Consider the following 18,346-nt stretch of genomic DNA (forward strand, 5'->3'; position numbering starts at 1 on the left):
TCACGCTGGAGGTGACGGAAATGGCGGAGGATGATCCTTTGGATTTGGAGGCTGATGGGATGGAAAGTGAGGACAAGGGGAACCCTGTCACGGTTCTGGGAGGGAGGGGAAGGGGTGAGGGTAGAGGTGCGGGAAATGTGCCGGACACGGTTGAGGGCCCTGTCAACAACAAGGGGGGGAATCCTCAGTTGAGGAAAAAGGAGGTCATATCAGAAGCACCGTCATGGAAGGTAGCATCATCAGAGCAGATGCGTCGGAGACAGAGAAACTGGGAGAATGGAATGGAGTCCTTACAGGAGGTAGGGTGTGAAGAAGTGTAGTCGAGGTAGCTGTGGGAGTCGGTGGGCTTATAATGGATATTGGTAGACAACCTATCCCCAGAGATGGAGACAGAGAAGTCGAGGAAGGGAAGGGAAGTGTCAGAGATGGACCATGTAAAGGTGAGAGAAGGGTGGAAATTGGAAGCAAAGTTGATAAAGTTTTCCAGTTCCGGGCAGGAGCAGGAAACGGCACCAATACAGTCATCAAAGTACCGGAAAAAGAGTTGGGGGAGGGGGCCTGAGTAGGACTGGAACAAAGAATGCTGGACATATCCCACAAAAAGACAGACATAACTAGGACCCATGCGGGTACCCATAGCAACACCTTTGACTTGAAGGAAGTGAATGGAGTTGAAGGAGAAGTTATTCAATTTGAGAACAAGTTCAGCCAGGCGGAGGAGGGTGGTGGTGGATGGGGACTAGTTGGGCCTCTGTTCAAGGAAGAAGCGAAACTGAACATTGAGTTCAATAATTTCAGAGCATGATGGGCCCCCCATTTTACTTTTATTTTCAGTTATTTTTTCTTTTTTACATTTTTTACAATTTTTTTTGTATGTTTATTTCATTTCATCTTAGTTTGTTCAGTTTGCTTACCCACTGTTTTTTTTTTCAGGTTTGTACTTGGTGCTGTTCAATCTTCAGTCCGTTAACACCCCATCTGTACTAATGCTTTGTCTTTCAACACACCGTTAACATATTGTTTGCCTTTGCTCCATGATCTTTTGGTCAGCTATGTGGCCTTGTCCAATCTACACCTTCTCCTTTGTTATCTCTTGCCCCACCCCCGCCTCACTTGCTTATAACCTTTGACATTTCTAATATTTGTCAGTTCTGAAGAAGGGTCACCGACCCGAAACGTTAACTCTGCTTCTCTTTCCACAGATGCTGCCAGCCTGCTGAGTATTTTCAACCAAACTTTAACCATGTGTCAAGGAGATTAATGCTGGTCTATGGTGACCAATATACAACCCTGCCCACATCTAATTCAATTTGTTTTTGTGCCACTTACAGTTTATCTATAACTCTGAAGATCAATTACAAAAACGCTTGATTGAGCCCGGTTATAGATTCAGACTCTTCCAAAAGCTGGCACAGAGCCAAATTCCAGATGTCCTGACAGTTCAGTGAATTAACTGCATGGCCTTATGTTTACTGGTGGAAACATTTCTCCTTTCAACTTCTGCTGCAGGTCACCTTCAGTGCACGCTTACCACATCACTTGAAGATTGAACACAACTGATGTGTGCTGCTACGCCTCCTCTTTCATTCCTTTATTCATCTTGCTTAATTCTAAAGGTAGTGTACAGTGACAAGTCTGATCTAGCTCTATCGCCATTATCCATATACTGTTCGCCAAATGCTTGGATGTCTGTCACTCAGTCAATTACATTCCATTATTCACTGAATGTTCTTAAACTTATGTAGCAATTCAAACATTTTTATGATAGCACTCTCCTGACCCTGAATTGTCACGAGTGCTTTAAATGATTTTACCTTTTCAGTTTGTACTTCGCACTTGTTCATTTACAATGAGTCACTCAACTCAAATTAAATGTCACTTTAATGCAAATCAGCAGATTACTGTTTTGTTTATGCTGGGTTACTGGATGGTTATGAGGATACATTTCCTTTTCCTATGAATGATATTGATAATCTGCCTCATCAAGCTGATCAAATAGATCCATAACCTCAAATACGTAAATTTAGTTGAAGACCTAAGAGACCTTTTCATCTCAAAGACTATTTCTGTACTTTGAGAAAACAGACAAGTGAACACACATAAGTGGACAGACTGATACAATCAAACCCTGATCAATCAAATGCTACAATTACAGCTCCAAAATATAAAAGTTTCTTTTAAGGAAATCCAACATGACTGTCAAATTCATGCTGCAGGTGCTTTTCTAATGGTGGATGTGTCTCTGAGCAAGCTCTGTGCCTGCTAATATCAGCCCTAAAAAAAAAATCTCCGGCAATATGATCATAAATTCTGGACAATCATCCCAAGTTGTCGTATTAAAAGTCCCTGCCCATTCCAGCGGAACCAACAGCGTGTGTTCCTCTGGAGCTCATTACGACACACCGCAACTTCATGTTTTGGCGCAAATGCGATTGCAGAAAGTTGCGGTGCCATTGTGGCCCTTGACAACAGCAATCGTCTCAGCGTTCTTCACTGTTGGGACTGCAAAATCCAGGCCATTGTGTTACAAATTCGTCTCGGGCGGTGCCTGATATTTAGTACAATTGGCTGCAATGGGACTGGATAGCAGGAGCTGCATATAACAGGCGGCCAATCCGATAGCGCCCATTTAGCACCACTGCCCAAGATGAATTTTTAATTTTCTCTGGTCAGGCACTTACATAGTATTTACAGCACAGGAACTGGCCATTTGACCAATAGGTCCATTTGGTGTTTATGCTCCACATAAGCCTCCACCCAACCTTCTTCAACCCCATGAACATGCCTTTCTATTATTTTCAACCTCATGTGCTTGTCTAGATTCCTCTTAAATGTACTATGCTAGTTACCTCAACTACTCATTGTGGTGTTGAGTTCCACTTTCTAACCACTGTCTGGGTAAAGAGGTTTCACCTGAATTCCCTATTGGATTTATTAGTGACTGTCTTATACTTATGGCTGCTATTTTTGGTCTCATTCACAAGTGGAAACATTTTCCCTATGCCTACACTTTCAAAATCTTCATAATCTTAAAGACCTCTATCATGTCAACCCTCAGTCTTTTCTTTCTAAAGAAAGGCGTTCCAGCTTGTTCAGCCTTTTCTGATAGGTATAACCTTTCTGTTCTGGTTTGTTGTGTGATTGCCTTTAAGAGTGATGTTCCTTCAAGATCTTAGTATGCTAATGAGCCAAGTACCAGGCCACAGTCATGTGACTGCAAGCCAGTCTCACTCTGTAACTGTAACACCAAGAGGAAAGTCCTGTAAATAGTTAGCTCTGCACTGCACATACTTGTTAGCTGTTAATAAATCTGTTTTGAGATCTTCAACAACCTGGACTCCACATATCTCATTATGTTGCATCAGACAACATAAAAAGCTTCTCATTACATGGTGGCAGTGGTGGCAGCTGTGGTGAGAAGACAGAATCCAAGGTGAAGACCACAGAAAAACAGTTTTAAAAATTACCTACAGCTAAAAAAAGAGAATGTTAAAAGAAACACTGGCCCAAACAGTGTAAAGAAGAAAAGAAAAACACTTCCAGCTGTAGAAGACAAACCTCTGAACGAAAGGCTGCAAATCAATTGAATGGCTGTATAAACAAGCTGTAGCAGAGAAAAAAACACTTGAAATGCCTATTGGACAACTGTATAAACAAACAGACTAGAGGCTGGAAGTTAGATAAACATTTAAGCACAGCTAAACACCTGCTGTCAATCAAAGCAGCCAGTCTACAGAACAGGGAATTTTTAGAAAGGGAAGACAGTACAGAGTCACAGAATCAGGTCTTAAAGTAAGTTTTAAAGCAAAAGAACAGCAGAAAGATGGATACCAATTTTCCCAGCATAAACTGGAAAGCCTTGGATATACTATCTGTGTTCAAACTGTTCCAACAGCGAAGGCAATTATGTTTACAGACCAAGTAATTGTAAAAACCAGAAAAACAGCTGTAAAAATAATGATAGCAATTGGAAATGAGGGATTGCACAGAATCAATACCTCTGGATTATCTGAACAGGATCAGAAAGATCCCACAAAGATATGGAAAGTGCTAAAGTATCAGCTCCGATTGAGAGTGAATTTTTGAATTTACCATCTGGAATTGATGTCCTACAGGCAACAGGCACAGGAATCAATAGACCAGTTCATCAGTAGATGCCAAAGTAAGGGCAATGAATACAATTTCTCAGAAGCTCAGCTGTCAGACCGAATAATGGAGCTGGTGATAGTATCAATACCCATTGAAGGAATTCCATGTAAGAAATTGGGGGAAAAAAGGTCACAGCATCGATGCACTGCTGGAAGATGGCAGGAAATATGAAGCCTTTGTAGCTGGACAACAGTACCTGCAAGCACTAGCTGTGGCCAACAATATCAACACCATAACCAGGTCGAAAAGGGCAAGCAAGCTATGTGGTAAGTGTAGTTGGTCCCACTGACCGTAAAGTTGTCCTGCATTTCGTGACCTGTGCAAGGCTTGTGGTGCAAAATGACACTGGGCCCATGTATGCAGGAATTCTGCCTCCAAAGATGCAGCCAGAAGTCACGGTCAGATGCAAACGAACAGACAACAGGGCAACAGCAGCAACAAAAGCGCCAGAGACCTGCGTAAACGCAAGCCGATACACAAAGTCCACAACCAAATAGACCTGAGGCAAGACTCAGGTAGGAGCAGGTCTCAGTCAGAAGACGAGCAAGCATTCCACATTGTGAACCTGACACACCGTGTTGATGACGTCAAGCAAATGGAAGCTTTTGCCACCATTAACATCACATGCCCAAAGAAAGCTGGCAAACATGCTCTCAAGGTCAAGATTGACACTGGCACTAGTGCAAATATCCTACCAGTCGGATATATCCTACCAGTCAAAGATATGGACCGGAGTTGTTGGCGATCAATGATGCAACTGACAACTGCCAAACTATCTGCATATAATGGGTCATCCATCCCATGCAGTGGCACTTTAACAATGCAATGCAGCTATAGCAAGTCGGCATGGAAACCACAAACATTCTGCCTCGTAGACACAAGCGGACCAGCAGTGACAGGATTACCAGCGTGTAAAGACCTCAACATCATAACTATCCACGAGAGCACTGCCAAGGGAAAATCTCCAAGAACCGGAACCCGCTCGCAGACTCTGGTCAGAATCAAACGGTGCAGTCTGGAAACCCAGCAACAGCACAACTAAGCCGCGCCTTCACTTCTGCTCTCTAGAAAACTGCTAGGACCACAACGAGCCAGAATGGACAGATACCTCCATGAGACCAAGTACACTTCCCCCAACAAGTCCTCGACCTTGAGCCCCAAGCCTTCAGAAATGGAGGATGAGGAGAAGCGAAGAACACACAACATCCTGAAGAGGCAGAGGAGGAATGAGTTGAAGCATTGTCTAACGACTCTTCGAGATGAGGTGCTGGAACTTTCCAAGGATGACAAGGCCTTAAAGGTAGTCATCTTGAGAAAAGCAACAGAGTATGTTAGCAGGCTGAAGGCGGAGCAACAGAAACTGAATGCAGAGAGGGAGAAACTTCAGAAAGAACAGCAACAGATGAGACACAACCTCCCTGAGCAAGAGTTGTTAAACCACTGAGACAATTTATGGACTTTTGAGCCTCTATATCTGTAAACTTCACAATCTTTATCCATGTGTATATAATTTTGATGTTATCTAATTTTATATGTTCTTACTTTTAGCATACGAGACTTATCTTTGGTATGAAGGGGGATATTGTGTGATTGCCTTTAAGAGTGATGTCCCTTTAAGATCTTAGTATGCTAATGAGCCAAGTACCAGGTCGCAGTCATGTCACTGCAAGGCAGCTTCACTCTGTAACTGTAACATCAAGAGGCAGGTCCTGTAAATAGTTAGCTCTGCACTGTATAAACTTGTTAGCTGCAATAAACCTATTTTGAGATCTTCAGCCACCTGGACTCCACATATCTCATTTATATTGCATCAGGCAACATAAAAAGCTTCTTATTGCATCATCTTCATATATTTTTTTTCACCTTCTCCAGTTCCTCTATATCTTTTTGATAATGTGAGGACCAGAACTGTTCACAATACTCCAAGTATGGACTAAGCAAGATTCCATACAAGTTTAACATAGTTTCTCTGCTTCTCAATTCAATCCCTCTAGAAATGAAATCCAGGGTTTCATTGCTTTTCTTTTTAATGGTCTTATTAATCTGCATTGCTACTTTTTAAATCTGTGTATCTCTACCCCCAGGTCCTCTGATCCTCTACTCCATTTAGACACTTATTTTCCAATTATTGGAGTAAAAATTCCTTGTTGTATTCTTCTAACCTCTGTTTTAAAAATGTTCAGAATTACTTTGTGGAAAACTTTTATATCAGTATACTAACTACAGAGGAAACTCAAACCATGATTGCTTTCTAACACTGCAAATGGAGGACTGGGAGAAGATGTCAAATTGACTTAAAACCAAGCACATAAGGGTAGGCTGTGACTGAAAAAGTATATAATGAGCATATAATTAGCATTAATAAGTTGTAACTAGAATTGTATGCTTAATTACATATTCCAGCCTTTGCAAAGTAATCTTTAATAGCAATTACATATTCTGATGCCTTCTTGCCCAAGAATACCATTTGAATATGAATTTTGTAAATTAAATAGCTTCACCCTCCCTCTCCAGCACAACCTTTCTGGTCTGTATTTTATCTGTACTCATGTACTCCTCCAAACTTGCCTCTTTCGTTCTTCCCAAGCTCAAAATTGGCATTGTTCGTGCTCTTCATATTTCCTATATTCTTACAGTGTGGAAATCAAAACTGATGAGGCTCCCTATGTTAACTCAAAATTGAGGACTCATTGGGGGGAATTTTATGCTCTCCCTCATGTTGGGTTTGGAGGCGGGGAGAGCATAAAATCAGGTGGTATGGTGACTGGGGGGACCCCGCAACGTTCCTGCCTGAATCCAAATTAAGTCCGGGGTGGGAAGGCCAGTGAATATCCTTCCCGCCCCACTGCCAATTGAGGCCCTTAAGTGGGCAATTAATGCCCAATTAAGGGCCTCAGCCCACCGCTGCTGAAATTAACCCAGCAGTTGTCAGGACTATCACTGCACATGGAGCACAGCAAGAAAAGCCTTGCGGGTTGCTTGCCCGCTCCAGCGGGGGTGTCCATTGTTAAAAGGCACTTAGTGCCTCAACGAGGGACCCAACATCGGGAAGGGGGGGCATTGAGAGCCATCCCCCTGCCCTTGCTGCTGACACTCCTAAACCCCTCTCCCTCATAACCCCCACCCCATGAAACCCCTCTGGCCGAGACTTACCTGTGGCCTGGATTCAGGGCCTCGGGTATGTGCTCCACTGGCAGCAACCTCCGTGGTTGCGCTGCTCAGTTGCTGGCCTCAGATTGGCTGGCAGCTCTCAGCAGGCGGGACTTCCGCCGCCGGGGTCCTTGATCCCGGGGATGGCCTGTCGCTGTCCACTTAAGAGCCTAATTGGCACTTGATCCAATGGGCCTTCCCTAGAGTAGGCGATGCGGGGCTCATGCGGCTAGTAACTGAGGCCCCCATCGCCATGATAAAATCCCAGCCCTTGTCACCTTCAGCCTTTTCCTACCACCCTCCACCCACCCCTATGATCTTAAGCCTTTAAAACTCAAACTTGACATCAGTTTACCAAAACATCTTAATTTACTTCATCTGTCTTACTGATTTCGCCCATTGAGGTGCCCAGTACGACTGATATCTGCCTAATGCCTCAGTTTCTCAATGTAAGAAAAATATTTTTTAATTCAGTTTTGCTTGTGGGGGGATTAATCATGGCTCGAGTGATCTCCTGGACTAGAAGAGGAATTTTCTGGATATTTTTTCACAATTGACCTGAATTTAGATTTGGTTTTATACTTCTCCCAGGAGATCATGTGGCTTTTGGGTGGGATGGGAAGTTCTTCATATTGGGCTGAAATTTATGCTCTCACCGCTGAAATCCACGGTGGCTGAAAACAATGGAGACCCGCCCGCATGGGCCGCAATTCACCAAGCAGCCGCGATATTAAACGCAGTGGTTCATTTAAATAGCCGGGGCAGACCTCCCCCACCCTCCCCTGCCCTCCCCCACCGATGATGGGGAGGGGGCAGGCTGTCCGTCCCCAGCAATGGCGTCAACTGCCTGAGCGCAGGCGCTGATGCCATTTTTAAGGGCTTTGAGCCCTACCGATAAATTTAAATATTTAAAGAAACATGTAATAAATAAAATTAAATACAGTTATTCTGCCCCTCTCCCACTCCCCCATAACAATTAAATTAATTACTTGTCCTCTCCCCCCAAATCACTTAGGTTGTCCACATAACCTTCCCCCTCCCCACAGTGCATAAACTTTACACTATAACCCTTCGCACAAAACCCTACACCAATGATATTACTTGGACCCCCCACTCCCACACTGAGAAACTTAGCTCCTCCCCCCTCCCAACCGGTGTTCCGCCTCGGTTCCCGGACGGAGATCGGTAGGCGTGAGAGTGCCAGCCAGTAGCATGAAGATCGCACCGGGACAGACGGCGGGAGCGTATTGGTAATTAATGCATTGATTTTAATTAATTTAAATATTTAAATGGGGCTCCCATCGCCGAGCGGCGGGGGAGCTGCCACGAGGCTTTGCTGCCACCGGCAATATCGGGCTGGGTCTTTCCAGCGTCAGGGTGTGTAGCAGCCACTCCCGGAGGCATTTTTAGGCACCAGCCGCCCCTCCCCCCTTGCCACGACCCCCGAAGTCCAGGGGTCAGTAAAATACAGGCCATTGTAATGCTCAAGGCACCATAGTTGTGTGGGACAGGCAGGATAGACCAGAGAGTCTTTTCCTGTCTATCATTATTCAAGTGTCCATAATTATTCATTTGAAAAATTCTCTTATATTATCCATAATGTGGTTCTTTTTCCAACTTGGAATGTGCTTTGATTCCTTTATAGGGGGGCGCCTCATCTTTGTACTCATCATTGCATTGGCAATCACAAATACCCTAACACAGGATATCTTGGCCAGATGGTGAGAGTCAAATGGCTTCCCTGAATTCCGGGTGGAGGAGGATAAGAGAAGAGATCTATCATTCTAATGATCGTGCTACTTTGAGATGCAATTGTAATGCACAACTTGTGTGCAATTCAATTAACTGGCACTGAATTATAATTATGCATCCAAAAACAAACCCATGGCACCTGCAATTATCATAATATATCAATTTATATGCAAGTAGGAATGTACATTGTAGCAAATGGGCCACCAGAGCAGCAATGAAATGAAGCTGAGTTTATGTGGCAGTTTATGTTGCAAATTAACATAATATCAGCTGGAGTGATTCATATCACCTCAATAAAAATTCAAAGAGAAATTAAACATTCTTGTTACAATCTACCTCTTACTTGCCATTCTGACTTTCTGTATACGTGCTGAAATCATGGCTGGAATTTTCCGAGCCCTCTGGCGATGGGCTGGGAGGCAGGAAGGCTGGCAAAATAATATGGCAGCGGGAAAGTTGGCGAGATCAGCTGCCCACTAGGAGGCCAATTGAGACACTTACGTGGCCTATTAAGGACTACTTCCCGCCTCTGCAGGTATTTTGCCTACGTTGGGAGGGCCCACTGCTGCGTGGGGAGACCATCCAGTAAAACCTGGGGCCGGATTTTGTGCTCATCCCAACAGTGGGTTTCATGGCACAGGGGGTTAGGGAATCAAGGCAGAATTGCTCGCCATGGAACCCAATGCCGGGAATCCCATTTCCGATTCTCCCGGGGACAGGATAGGCCCTGTGATTGGCTGGCAGGTCTTGGGGGCGGGATCCTTGTCCCTATTAAGTATTCAGAAAAAAATGTTGAGGCAGGGTTTTCCCTGATTTCTCGGCCCGTCGCCACGATCCCAGCCTCCTGCACAAAATCCAGCCTCTCTGTAGGTTCCGGGCTGGGGGGGGGCGTCGGGGCCTCGTTTTTGGGCACTCCATGGCCAACAGAGGAGGCCCCTAGCGGCAATGGCGACATGGTGGCGCTGCTTAACTGCTGGCCCTCTGATTAGCCTGGAAACTCTTGGGAGTGGGCTGCCATCCTTAATTGGCTGCTGCCAGTAATATTCCTCCCTGGTCCCGCCCACTGGTGTTGCCTCCCGCTTTCGGCTCTGGTGGCGTGACCTCTGCTGCCTCCACAATATCTGGCCCCATGACTCCTCGCACAATCTGATGAAGGGCCATTTGGTTGTGCTGACAGATCTGAATTTTCTTTTTTTTTTGCTTCAGATTTCCAACATTTTTCCTTTTTATCTATCACCATTTGCTTCTCTAACTTGGGTTGCCAACCCTCCAGGATTGACCTGGAAATTGCAGGCATTAAAAAAATAATCTCCAGCAGACCCAGGGGGAAAAAAAAGGGGAAGCAAATAAAAGTTAATTTCCTTCCAACACTTTAGTTTTTAGTTTAAAAAATATCAGATAGGGCTAAAAGGCTGTTGACGTATTGTGAAGAATCATCCAATTGAGTAGCAAAGAGCAGGAATGTCCCAGCCCTGGGGTGGTGGGCTGGGAGGTGAGGGGCTGGGGAAATATTGGGGAGTATATGACAGCTGACCGCGCAGTTCTGCTACTGGCGAAGTTTCCCAGTGGCGTGACCAGATGCGTAGCAGTCGCCCACCAAACAGAGGCGGGCAGCCAAGTTAAATAATCAAGGACCCACTTAGCCTACAGTCCTTAGGCCTGCTGGCATTTTGCCAGTGGTGGTGCGTGGTGAGGCCGCCAGCTTCATGGCAGTGGCTTCCCTGCAGCAGCCCAGGCTTCCACCAAAGCTCCATGACCCAGAGAGGTAGAGGAGGCTGCCTCAACCTGCAATGGACCATCTGGAGGCACCTCCCAACTTGACCCCTCCGATTTGTAATTTTCTACTTACTTCTCTGAGGCCTCTCTACCTCCAAGCTGCCACAGCAGTGCCCACCTCTCCCAGTGGCAGGGGTGGGAGGTTGCTGAGGCTCTACAGCTGCCAGCTGAACATCTTGGACAGCGAGCCCAGAGGCAGCCAATTTGGAGACCGCCTCCAGGAAATGAACTGAGCCGTTCCCACTGACCAAAATGATTTCCTCCCAACATCGAGGTCCTGACGTCCGCAGTAAAATCCGACCTAAAATATTCTTAAAGAGTCTGTTCACTTTCCCATTGACTGTGGGAAGGTCACGAAGATGGACACATCAAGCAATCAGTCATGGGAGTGTGGGGGCAGGTCAATAGAGGTAGCAGGTCATGTGATTGAAATTATGTTCCACTAGATTTGGCAACCCAGCTTTAACTTATTCTTTCCCATGGCCTTGCTTCATGGTGAAACCAATCAATGTGATGCACAGGAATTTCACAGTTGCCTCCAACATAGCACACAGAATTTACAGCACAGCAGACACAATGAATAATCAGCATCAGATGTGGTCTCCCAGTTAGTGTAGTGGGGGGGGGGGGCATGGGGGGGGGGAGAAAATGGCTGTTACATTAGCTTTGAAGTGTGTTCATGATCAAGGCTCCTGACATGTGGGTCGCCCATGCCCACTACGACCTGACAAAAAAATTCCTCAATTCCATAAAAATAAAGGCTTGTATTTATACAGCACCTCAGGACATCCTAAGGTGCTTTACAGGCAATTAAGTACTTTTGAAGTGAGGCTACTGTTGTAATGTAGGAAATGTGGCATCCAATTTGCACACAGCAAACTCCCACAACTGGATAATCTGTTTTTTTTGTGAAGGATATAGATTGGGCAGAACACTAGAGAGTACGCCAATGCTCTTCTTTTCAAAAGTGTCATGGGATCTTCTTTAGTTACCTGACAGGGCACATGGACCTTGATCTCTCATCTGAAAAATGGCCTCTCTGACAGTGCAGGGCAGTCTCTGTACTGCATTGGAGTGTCATCCTTGATTTTGTGCTTAAGTCTCTGTCATGGGACTTGAATTCACGACTTACTGACTCAGGCAAGGATACTAACCACTAAAGTCACAGCAACTACGTCGTCCTTCAATTAACTGCTCAATGATTGTGCAATGTGGTGCCATTTTCAAGATGATAGGCTGAATTTTACAGACCGACCCCCCCACCCCCCCCCCAACCCACCGACGTTGGGGTTCATGGCGGGAAGGGGTGAGGCCGGAAAATGCCTCTGGGAGAGGGCCGCCATGCACCCCGAGGCCGGCGGTGGCGAGGCTTTGTGGCGGCCCCCCACCACTCGGCGACGGGACCACCATTAACATATTTAAGTAAATTAAAATTACTGAATTAATCATACCTATGCCACCACCTTCCACCTCGCTCCAATCTTCCTGCCGCTGGCCAGCACTCCTGCACCTTTGGAGCCCCGTCCAGGGAAACAACGCGGAACACTTGTGGGGAGGGGGGAGGAGGTAAATTTATTAGTGCGGGGGGAGGGGGGATTGGGGCCCAAGTAATATCATTGGTCTCAGGAATGGTCGGAAGGGTTTGAGGTGTATGTTTATGCACTTTAGGGAGAGGGGAGAAGGTCAGGTGGATAAGGTAAGTGTTTTGGTGGGGAGAGAAGGCAAGTAATTAATTTTATGGTTATTTGTGGGGGGGAGAGGAGCAAAGTAAAAGTATTTTTTTTTACACACTGCATCTTTAAATAATTAAATGTCCCTTTAAGGCTCAAAGCCCTTTAAACATGCCAACAGTAACTGTGCACAGACAGCTGACGCTATTTCCAGGGACGGACAACCCTCAACCATCACCCTCTGCCTCCTGCCACGAAGCCAATTTTGGATTCAATTGGCCAAATTGTCCTGGATCCCATGGGCTCTTACCTTCTTGATGAATCTCCCACGCTGGACCTTATCAAAAGCCTTACTGAAGTCCATGTTCGACCTCATCAACAGCTTTACCCTCATCTACACACCCAGTCCCCTCCTCGAAAAATTCAATCAAATTTGCAAGACAAGATCTCCCCCTGACAAAGCCATGCTGACTATCCTTGATTAATCCCTGCCTCTCCAAGTGGAGATTAATCCTGTCCCTCAGAATTTATTCCGATAGTTTCCCTACCACTGATGTTAGACTCACTGGCCTGTAATTACCTGGTTTATCCCTACTACTCTTCTTGAATAATGATACTACATTCGCTGTCCTCCAGTTCTCTGGCACCTCTCCTATAAAGAACAAAGAACAGTACAGCACAGGAACAGGCCATTCGGCCCTCCAAGCCTGCACCAATCTTGATGCCTGCCTAAACTAAAACCTTCTGCACTTCCGGGGACCGTATCCCTCTATTGCCATCCTATTCATGTATTTGTCAAGATGCCTCTTAAACGTCGCTATCGTACCTGCTTCCACCACCTCCCCCGGCAGCAAGTTCCAGGCACTCACCACCCTCTGTATAAAGAACTTGCCTCGCTCATCCCCTCTAAACTTTGCCCCTCGCACCTTAAACCTATGTCCCCTAGTAACTGACTCTTCCACCCTGGGAAAAAGCTTCTGACTATCCACTCTGTCCATGCCGCTCATAACTTTGTAAACCCCTATCATGTCGCCCCTCCACCTCCGTCGTTCCAGTGAAAACAATCCGAGTTTATCCAACCTCTCCTCATAGCTAATGCCTTCCAGACCAGGCAACTTCCTGATAAACCTCTTCTGTGCCCTCTCCAAAGCCTCCACGTCCTTCTGGTAGTGTGGCGACCAGAATTGCACGCAATATTCTAAGTGTGGCCTAACTAAAGTTCTGTACAGCTGCAGCATGACTAGCCAATTTTTATACTCTATGCCCCGACCGATGAAGGCAAGCATGCCATATACCTTCTTGACTACCTTATCCACCTGCGTTGCCACTTTCAGTGCCCTGTGGACCTGTATGCCCAGGTCTCTCTGCCTATCAATACTCCGAAGAGTTCTGCCATTTACTGTATACTTCCCACCTGCATTAGACCTTCCAAAATGCATTAGCTCACATTTGTCCGGATTAAACTCCATCTGCCATTTCTCCGCCCAAGTCTCCAACCGATCTATATCCTGCTGTATCCTTTGACAATCCTCATCACTATCCGCAACTCCACCAACCTTTGTGTCGTCCCAAACTTAGTAATCAGACCAGCTACATTTTCCTCCAAATCATTTATATATACTACAAACAGCAAAGGTCCCAGCACTGATCCCTGCGTAACACCACTAGTCACAGCCCTCCATTCAGTAAAACACCCATCCACCAGAGCTAGTTCTGTATCCATCTTGCCAGCTCACCTCTGATCCCGTGTGACTTCACCTTTTGTACCAGTCTGCCATGAGGGACCTTGTCAAAGGCTTTACTGAAGTCCATATAGACAACATCCACTGCCCTTCCTTCGTCAATCATCTTCGTCACTTCCTCAAAAAACTCTATCAAATTAGTGAGACACGACCTCCCCTTCACAAATCCATGCTGCCTCTCGCTAATAAGTTTGTTTGTTTCCAAATGGGAGTAAATCCTGTCCCGAAGAATCCTCTCTAATAATTTCCCTACCACTGACGTAAGGCTCACCGGCCTATAATTTCCTGGATTATCCTTGCTACCCTTCTTAAACAAAGGAACAACATTGGCTATTCTCCAGTCCTCTGGGACCTCACCTGTAGCCAATGAGGATGCAAAGATTTCGGTCAAGGCCCCAGCAATTTCTTCCCTTGCCTCCCTCAGTATTCTGGGGTAGATCCCATCAGGCCCTGGGGACTTATCTACCTTAATGCTTTGCAAGACACCCAACACCTCCTCGTTTTTGATAATGAGATGACTGAGACTATCTACACTCGCTTCCCAAGGTTCATCATCCACCAAGTCCTTCTCTTTGGTGAATACTGATGCAAAGTACTCATTTAGTACCTCACCCATTTCCTCTGGCTCCACACATAGATTCCCTTCTCTGTCCTTGAATGGGCCAACCCTTTCCCTGGTTACCCTCTTGCTCTTTATGTACATATAAAAAGCCTTGGGATTTTCCTTAATCCTGTTTGCCAATGACTTTTCATGACCCTTTTTAGCCCTCCTGACTCCTTGCTTAAGTTCCTTCCTACTGTCTTTAAATTCCTCAAGGGATTCGTCTGTTCATAGCCTTCCAGCCCTTACGAATGCTTCCTTTTTCTTTTTGACTAGGCTCACAATATCCTGCGTTACCCAAGGTTCCCGAAACTTGCCAAACTTATCCTTCTTCCTCACAGGAACATGCTGGTCCTGGATTCTAATCAACTGACGTTTGAAAGACTCCCACATGTCAGATGTTGATTTACCCTCAAACAGCCGCCCTCCAATCTAAATTCTTCAGTTCCTGCCTAATATTGTTAGAATTAGCCTTCCCCCAATTTAGCACCTTCACCCGAGGACTACTCTTATCCTTATCCACAAGTACCTTAAAACTTATGGAATTATGGTCACTGTTCCTGAAATGCTCCCCTACTGAGTCTTCGACTACCTGGCCTGGCTCATTCCCCAATACCAGGTCCAGTATGGCCCCATCACTCGTTGGACTATCTACATATTGTTTCAAGAAGCCTTCCTGGATGCTCCTTACAAATTCTGTCCCATCCAAGCCCCTAGCACTAAGTGAGTCCCAGTCAATATAGGGGAAGTTAAAATCACCCACCACTAAACCCTGTTACCTTTACATCTTTCCAAAATCTGTCTACATATCTGCTCCTGTACCTCCCGCTGGCTGTTGGGAGGCTTATAGAAAACCCCCAACATCGTGACTGCACCCTTCCTATTCCTGAGTTCCACCCATATTGCCTAGCTGCAGGACTCCTCCGAGGTGTCTTCCCGCAGTGCAGTATGATATTCTCCTTAACCAGTAATGCAACTCCCCCACTCCTTTTACATCACCCTCTATCCCGCCTGAAGCTTCTAAATCCTGGAACATTTAGCTGCCAATCCTGTCCTTCCCTCAACCAAGTCTCTGTAACAGCAACAACATCACAGTTCCAAGTACTAATCCAAGCTCTAAGTTCATCTGCCTTACCTGTTATACTTCTCGCATTGAAACAAACGCACTTTAGACCACCAGTCCCGCTGTGCTCCGCAACATCTCCCTGCCTGCTCTTCCTCTTAGTCTTACTGGCCTTATTTACGAGTTCCCCCTCATTTATTTCACTTGCTGTCCTACTGCTCTGGTTCCCACCCCCCTGTCACACTAGTTTAAACCCTCCCGAGTGACTAGCAAACCTCGCAGCCAGGATATTTGTGCCCCTCCAGTTTAGATGCAACCAGTCCTTCTTGTAAGGTCCCATCTGTCCCTGAAGAGATCCCAATGGTCCAGATATCTGAAACCCTCCCTTCTGCACCAGCTGTTCAGCCACGTGTTTAGCTGCACTATCTTCCTATTTCTAGCCTCACTGGCACGTGGCACAGGGAGTAATCCCGAGATTACAACCCTAGAGGTCCTGTCTTTTAACTTTCTACCTAACTCCCTAAACTCCCCCTGCAGGGCCTCGTCACTCTTCCTGCCTATGTCGTTGGTACCGATGTGGACCACAACCTCTGGCTGTTCACTCTCCCCCTTCAGAATGCCCCCTGTCTGTTCAGAGACATCCTTGACCCTGGCACCAGGGAGGTAACATACCATCCTGGAGTCTCTTTCACGTCCACAGAAGCGCCTATCTGTGCCCCTGACTATAGAGTCCCCTATAACTATTGCTCTTCTGCGCTTTGTCCCTCCCTGCTGAACAACAGGGCCAGCCGTGGTGTCACTGCTCTGGCTGCTGCTGTTTTCCCCTGATAGGCCATCCCCCCACAACAGTATCCAAAATGGTACACTTGTTAGAGAGGGGGATAGCCACAGGGGATTCCTGCACTGACTGCCTGCCCCTTCTAGCGGTCACCCATCTATCTGCCTGCACCATGGGTGTAACTACATCTCTAAAACTCCTGCCTATGACACTTTTTGCCACCTGCATGCTCCTAAATGCATCCAGTTGCCGTTCCAACCGATCCATGCGGTCTGTGAGGAGATGCAACTGGGTACACTTCCGGCAGATGTAGTCGTCCGGAACGCTGGAAGCTTCACGGACCTCCCACATCTCACAGGTGAAGCACTTCACCCCTCTAACTGACATTTCTGGCACTAATTAATAAATTAATTTAAAATAAATAAATACTTATTAAATCCTTACTAAATTGTTATAATTAACTATATGGTCCCTAGTGCTAGATTCCGACTATAAATATTAAATGCTAACTAAATACAATAATCTCCTCCCTCTGGTTTAGTTACTCTACTTATTAATTAGTTAATTAGGGTTTTAATCAATTTTTATCAATGTTTTATTTTCAAATTCAGTCAAAATTCCCTACCAGCCAATCAGGTCACAGCTTTTCTGTGACGTCACTTTCAGTTTGTTTTACCAGAGGTAAGTTTTTTATACTTACCAGTCTGGAACTCCACCCTCCAAGTCTTCTCCCTGGATGCAGGCCACAAAACCCCAAGGTAAGTTTTTTATACTTACCGGTCCAGAACTCCGCCCTCCGATTCTTCTCCCAGTCAGCTGTGCTCTTTGGAAGCTCTTGGCTCCCCTCACTCTGAGGACAGGTAGGAAATTAAAGGAGCTCCTCACTCCCTCCTCACCGAACTTCCTCAGTTACCAAACTTCCACTATAGCACTCTAATGCAACCCAAGTCAGCACTACAGTGCAAACAAAGTCAGCACTGTAAGATGGCTCACTTTTATACTGACTGTCTCTAGCCCCTGAAAACTGGTCTTATATTAATATCACTTGCTCATATAATTCTCAATTATCTACAGTTTTGGTAGCGAGTAATTCCACTTGAGATGTGAAAGTAGCACATTGCATGATTTTTATAGCCTCAATAAATTAATGTGTCATTATAAGAAAATGAGCAAACTTTGTAACCTACTTCCTGTTTGTCTTGTTGGAAAATCTTTCCCCTGTAACTTCTGTGTGTCTTGATAGTGGTTGCTTAAAATGGATGAGAAGCCTCTGATCTCATGACTCTAAATTTTGATGACATTTCATTCCAGCGGAAGTGGGCCTTTGGTTTTCATCTGCGAATGTGAGCAGATGTCAGAAATAGGGCAAGTCCCAACTGGAGCTATCAGAAGTAATATAGATGCTGTTGCAGGGCAAATTCCCCAGCACAATTAAAATACATAGAAATAACCCTTTATTAAATGTTGCTTTGAGATGCCTCAAATTAGTATTTAATTCAGAGCTTAGAGTATTAAATACTACACAATGTCAATCAGGTCACCTTTATATCACTTCTAAATGCTGGCTTGCAAATTGACATTTTAGTAATTTCAGTGTTTCAGAATTAAGTGTTTGAATTTGTCAGTGTTCACTAAAAGGACGAATGCGACCAAATTTCGAAGCTT

Source organism: Heterodontus francisci, chromosome 31, assembly GCF_036365525.1.
Source record: "Heterodontus francisci isolate sHetFra1 chromosome 31, sHetFra1.hap1, whole genome shotgun sequence".
In the NCBI taxonomy this organism is placed as follows: Eukaryota; Metazoa; Chordata; class Chondrichthyes; order Heterodontiformes; family Heterodontidae; genus Heterodontus; species Heterodontus francisci.